At 44.9% G+C, this 6,666-nt stretch overlaps 1 pseudogene; it reads left to right on the top strand.

The window, feature by feature from the left end:
- The first annotated feature begins 5,162 nt into the window (after positions 1–5,162).
- Positions 5,163–6,257, top strand: LOC102186325 (annotated as a pseudogene).
- The last annotated feature ends 409 nt before the right edge of the window (positions 6,258–6,666 follow it).

Below are 6,666 nucleotides of genomic sequence, written 5' to 3'. Positions count from 1 at the left end.
GTCCCGGCTCCGAGGCCCCACCCCCTATGCCAGGCTTGGTTCCCCCATCCCCTGCCCCGGCCCATTCTCGCTGCCTCTCCAAGTGGGCCCAACTAGGTTCTCGGCCTTTCTTGGTCAGGTGCAGCCCCGACGCCCTGGCCTCGCGCAGCGCAGGCCTGGAGCCCGGCAGGGGGCGACGAAAGCCAGGGCCAAGCCGGTGGGGTCGGGTGAGGCTCACTCCCCCGGCCTCGGGCGGCAGCAGCAGGCCTTAGGCTGCGGCTTCTCCTGAGACTCGTGCAGGAGGGAGCCAAAGAGGGAGTAATAAAAAAAAAAAAATAGAAAGAAAGAAAAAGAAACCGCGGCTGTATGGATCAAATGATTGTACTCTTTTTTGAGATTTTTTTGATGTGGACAGTTTTTAAAGTTTTTATTGAATTTGTTACAATATTCCTTCTGTGTTACGTTTCGATTTTCTGGCTGAGAGGCAGGCGGACTCCTAGCTCCCAGAGCAGAGATTGAAATCACACCTCTTGCGCTGGAAAGTGATATCGCAATCACTGGCCTGTCAGGGACGTCCCAATGGTTGTTCTCGTGAGTCTCTCTTGAGAAACAGCTAGAAATGAACATGAAATAAAACCAAAATACAAATCTTGAAACCAGTTTAGTAATTGTAATGCACTGCTGGGAGGGAATGCAAAATGTTAATACAACCTTAGAAAACAGCTTGACAGTTTCCACTCAATTAAATGTACACTTATTGTCTACCCGGACACTAGTGGTAAAAAATCCACCTGCCAATGCAGGAGACACAAGGTTTGATCCCTATGTCAGAAAGAGCCTGTGAAGTAGGAAATGGCAATCCACTCCAGTATTCGTGCCTGGAAAGTCCCATGGGCAGAGAATCCTGGTGGGATACAGTCCATGGAGCCATAAAGAGTCGGATATGACTGACCAACCTAGCACATTATCTAACCAACAAATCTAACTCACATATATTTACCCCAATGAAATTAACACCTATGCACATACAAAAAAAGCTAGTCAAATGTTTAGATGCTTTTTCTTTTTTAATTTCCAGACACTAGAACCAACCCAAATGCCACTTCAAATGAGAAAGGAGTAACAATCCTCAGTTTCCATATAATAGAATATCATCTAGCAATAAGAAATATTTCTTGATTGATATATTATGGGTTGAATTGTGTGCCTAAAATTTATATGTTGAAGACCTAATCCCCAGGACCTCAGAAATTGATCTTGTTGAAAATGGGTCATTAGAGATATAATTAGTTAAGATAAGGTCATAGCAAAGCAAAGTGTGCTCCGAGATCAGTGTGACTGGTATGCTTACCAGGAGAGACAATCTGGACACACACACATATAGACTGATACAGCACACAGAGAACAGAGACTCACACACACAGAGAACACAGAGACTCACACACACAGAGAACACATGTGAAAACGAAGATGGGGGTCAGGATGAGGCAGCAGAAGTCAAGGAACACCAAATGCTACCCAGTCACCAAGAGAAAAACATAAAAGCATCTTTTCCCTTTCAGCCTTCAGAAGGAACAACAGAACCAACTCTGCTGGAACCTCAGTTTCAGATTTCTAGGCTCCAGAAATGTGACGCAAGCAATTTCTGTTACTCGTGCCATCCAGGTTCTGGTACTTCTTTAATGACATCTTTAGGGAATTCATGGGCTTCCCTCATAGCTCACTCAGTAAAGAATCTGCCTGCAATGCAGGAGACCAGGGTTCAATTCCTGGGTCGGGAAGATCCCCTGGAGACACAAATGGCAACCCACTCCAGTATTCTTGCCTGGAGAATCCCATGGACAGAAGAGCCTGGTGGGCTACAGTCCATGAGATTGCAAAGAGTTGGACACGATGTAGCAACTAAAAGAAAAAGAGAGGAAATTCATACAGGCAACCATATGGATATGGATACAATATGGATAAGTCTCAAACACACCATGCTAACTGAACAAAGCCACAGTCAAAGTCAACCTACACTAAGGTTCTGTTTCAATGACATGACATTCTTGCAGAGGCAAAACCATATGGAGAGAAAACAGAGGTCACCACAGACACTGGGTAGAAACAGGGGCGTGTTTAGATGATGGGCCTCTTCTATATCATGGTTATGTCAGTGGTTGCATGATCTTATAAACTGACCAAGCTGAGAATCTGTGCACATTGCTGTTTATGAATTATAATTTAATCTAAAAGTAGGAGAAAAGCAAACAGCAAGTAATACGAAAGCATGTGTGCACTTTCAGCCTATCCAGCTAGATCCCCACAGGTGATGTAATTGGTTTCCTGATAGGAAAGAGGGATGAGAGCTGTAGATATCCTCTTTGGGGGACAGGATATCCTCTTTGGCAGTCCCCAAAGAGCTCCACATCTCTGTAACTTTCTCCTGATTCCTAGGAATTAGCCTCTAAAACCCCAACATGACTCAACGTGGTATCATTTTAGAGGGACTGGACCGTGTGCTGAGACCCTCTGGTCAGCACACATTCATTTGAGTGTTAATAGCTGTTAGTATACACAGCTCTTTTTCTCCTACCCCTAAATCCTGACCTTAAGATTTGCTATGCGTCTCCAATCATGGCCAGGAAAACATTTCAAAACGAAAATATACTGATAGACCTTTAAATGATCACTCCTCAGTGAGATGCTTTATAGAGCTTCCCAAGTTTGCTACTTACAGACACTAATCCTTGAATGATGTGAGAGGTCATTGTATTCTGTTTTGCAGATAAGAAGATAAGAGACTCCTCCAAGGGTACTCAAGGAGTGCCTGGCAGTTTTAGGTTCCCGGCTCCAAGTCATGTTTTCCCCTCATGCCTACTTGCCTTAGAGCCTTGGAAATTTTTGACCATTAACCGATAGAAAACATGTCTAAGAGTATGTGTGCATCATTCCACAGCTGAATTTCTGATTTCAGACTCACTGTTCAAGATTGGCTGTCCCTTCTTTTCCAACAAGGTAAGTTTTTATATTCCATATACACTTTTAGTAACAAGGGTAATTCATGCAAAAGCAATGGGACAGCTATACCTACTGTGAGTTATTTAAGAACAGAAATAGGTTTTTTGGATATTTTCCAAAGCAGTGACATTACAAATTTCAAAATATACTTCTGAAACATTATCATGCTGCTCTCCTCAAAGAGATTAGTGGGGGGGAAAAAGCAGATAGGTAATGCTCTGATCAGTGCAGTTCAGTCACTCAGTCATGTCCGACTCTTTGCGATCCCAAGGACTGCAGCATGCCAGGCCTCCCTGTCCATCACCAAGTCCCGGAGTTTACTCAAACTCTGTCCATTGAGTCAGTGATGCCATCCAACCACCTCATCTTCTGCTGTCCCCTTCTCCTCCCTCCTTCAATCTTTCCCAGCATCAGGGTATTTTCCAAGGAGTTAGTTCTTCGCATCAGGAGGCCAAAATATTGGAGCCTCAGCTTCAGCATCAGTCCTTCCAATGAATATTCAGGACTGATTTCCTTTAGGATGGACTGGTTGGATATCCTTGAAGTCCAAGGGACTCTCAAGAGTCTTCTCCAGCACCACAGTTCAAAAACAACCATTCTTCAGCACTCAGCTTTCTCTATGGTCCAACTCTCATATCCATACATGACTACTGGAAAAGCCATAGATTTGACTAGATGAACATCTGTTGGAAAAGTAATGTCTCTCCTTTTTAATGTGCTGTCTAGGTTGGTCATAGCTTTTCTTCCAAGGAGCAAGTGTCTTAATTTCATGGCTGCAGTCACCATTTGCAATGGTTTTGGAGCCCAAGAAAATAAAGTCTCTTTCCACTGTTTCCCCATCTAGTGCCCATGAAGTGATGGGACCAGGTGCCATGATCTTCGTTTTTTAAATGTTGAGTTTTAAGCCAGCTTTTTCACTCTCCTCTTTCACTTTCATCAAGAGGCTCTTTAGTTCTTCACTTTCTGCCATAAGGGTGGTGTCATCTGCATATCTGAGGTTATTGATATTTCTCCTGGCAATCTTGATTACAGTTTGTGCTTCATCCAGCCTGGCATTTCATATGAATACTCTGCATAGAGGTTAAATAAGCAGAGTGACAATATACAGCCTTGACATATTCCTTTTTCTATTTGGAACCAGTCTGTTGTTCCATGTCAAGTTGTAACTGTTGCTTCTTGATTTTCATACAGATTTCTCAGGAGGCAGGTCAGATGGTCTGGTATTCCCATCTCTTAAAGAATTTTCCACAGTTTGTGGTGATCCGCAGTCGAAGGCTTTGGCATAGTTAATAAGTGAAGTCACTCAGTCATGTCTGACTCTTTGCCACCCCGTGGACTGTAGCCTTCTAGGATCCTCTGTCCATGGGATTTTCCAGGCAATAGTACTGGCGTAGACTGCCATTTCCTTCTCCAGGCGATCTTCCCAACCCAGGGATTGGACCCAGGTCTCCCGCATTGTAGACAGATGCTTTACCATCTAAGCAACCAGGGAAGTCCCTAAAGCAGAAGTAAATGTTTTTCTGGAACTCTCTTGCTTTTTCAATGATCCAATGGATGTTGGCAATTTGATCTCTGGTTCCTCTGCCTTTTCTAAATCCAGCTTGAACGTCTGGAAGTTCTCAGTTCACATACTGTTGAAGCCTGGCTTGGAGAATTTTGAGCATCACTTTGCTAGCATGTGAGATGAGTGCAATTGTGTGGTAGTTTGAGCATTCTTTGGTATTGCCTTTCTTTGGGATTGGAATGAAAAGACTAAAGAACTCATCTATAGTTGAGTCTTGCTTTTCATCATCCATGTTTCTTAAACAAACATGTGCTGCGTGCTGAGTCACACAGTCGTGTCTGGCTGTTTGCGACCCCATATACTGCAGCCGTCCAGGCTTCTCTGTCAGTGGAATTCTCCAGGCAGGAATACTGGAGTGGGTTGCCATGCCCTCCTCCAAGGGGTCTTCCCAACCCAGGGATCAAACCCAGGTCTCCCGCACTGCAGGCAGATTTTTTACTGGCTGAGCCACCAGGGAAGCCCCAAGCAAACATGGAGGCAATCATTTCACTTTAATTCTAATATTAAACCTAAGATAACCAGACTCTGCTCAATATCTGGCATTTTACTCACAGTTTCTTATACATTTTATCTTGTTTAATTCTTACAATATACCTTGAGTTCTGTCTCATTATTGTAGATGAAGAATCTGTGGGTCAGGCTCAGTGATTTCCAGGTAGTGAGTGGTAGGGCTGTGGAATTGCAAATTGAATTAAGTTCAATTCAGTTAACAGCATCCTTGGAAAACAATACAGAAGTGACTGAGTTCATCCTGCGGGAACTAAGCAACGCCCCAGAGCTGCAGGGCCCCCTCTTGATAACGTTCACTCTCCTTTATCTCATCAGTGCGGTTGGAAACCTGGGAACGATCCAGTTGATTCCCTTGGGTTGCTGTCTCCGCACTCGCGCGTACTTTTCCCTCAGTGACCTGTCTCCGGTGGGCTTCGGCTGCTCTACAGCCGTCAATCATAAAGTCAGGGCTGGATTCCTTGCGGGAGACAAGGTCATCTCCTGCAACCTGTGCGCTGCTCGGATGTTCTTTCTTTCAGCCTTTGCCACCGTGGAAAATGCGCTCTTGGCTCGCATGGCCCAGGACCGCTGCACAGCAGAGTGTAGGCCCCTGCATTACACCGCCGTAATGGCGGCGAGCCTGGGGCACGCCTTGCCGGAGGCCCCGGCGTTCACGGTTTCCTGAACGCCTCCCTCCGTGTCAGGGACGCATTCAGTTTCTCTTTCCTACGTCCCAACTAACCCATCACTTTTTCTGTGACGCCCCAACAGTCACGACTCTCTCCTGTTCTGACAGACACATTAGTGACCTGGTTCTTGGCGCTGCGGCAAGTTTCAAGCCTTTCTGGCCCGCCTAGCTATCTTGATTTCCTACCTGTCCATGTGCGTCACCATCCTGAAGATGCACTCGGCTGAGGGATACCTGAAGGCTTTACCCACCCGCGCGGCTCAGCTCGCCACAGCCTCCATCTTCTACGGGACCGACGGCTTCGTGTACTCCCCGCCCAGCGCCAGTCATTCCATCCACGGAGACGAAATGGCGTCCGTGTTCTCTACGGCGGCCGTCCCCGCCCCGAGTCCTGCGGCCTGCAGCCTGAGGGGCAAAGTCAAGAGTGCTTCCAAGAAGGCTACTGAGAAGGCAAAATTGTCTCTAGGTCTCATCTCTTCAAGGTATAGAATTGGCAATAACCTCCATCTTTTCTGCCAGGTCATCTCCATGCATTAAATCATCGTTTACTACTCACACCGCCTTAAAATCACTGAGGTAACCTTTCCTCCCAAAACCTGTCACTTGGAAAAAAGAAAATAGTATGCCCAGATAAGTAATATCTGAATGAGGATGGCCAAAGGAGATGATGGACTTTTTTAGATCTCATTTGTCATAAACTTTATTTATTATCCTTGATATATTCGTATGCTCATATTTTCTCTGCCATGTTCTGTGCAAGTGTATTTATGACAGGGCAAAAACTCATCAATAGAAGCACATGGGTCTTGTGTGTGCACATACAGGGGTGAGAAATTTGTTAAGGAGTCAAATGGACTATAGCTAGTTTTTAATTTAAAAGTTAAAAATAACTATGCTATCAGAATATAAATTTAACATTTTTCATTTCTGTGGCTTAAAAAGCTAG

Source organism: Capra hircus, unplaced genomic scaffold (genome assembly GCF_001704415.2).
Source record: "Capra hircus breed San Clemente unplaced genomic scaffold, ASM170441v1, whole genome shotgun sequence".
Classification (NCBI taxonomy): Eukaryota; Metazoa; Chordata; class Mammalia; order Artiodactyla; family Bovidae; genus Capra; species Capra hircus.
Note: the sequence above shows the minus strand (reverse complement) of the source record. Positions and strands in the feature narration are given on the sequence as shown.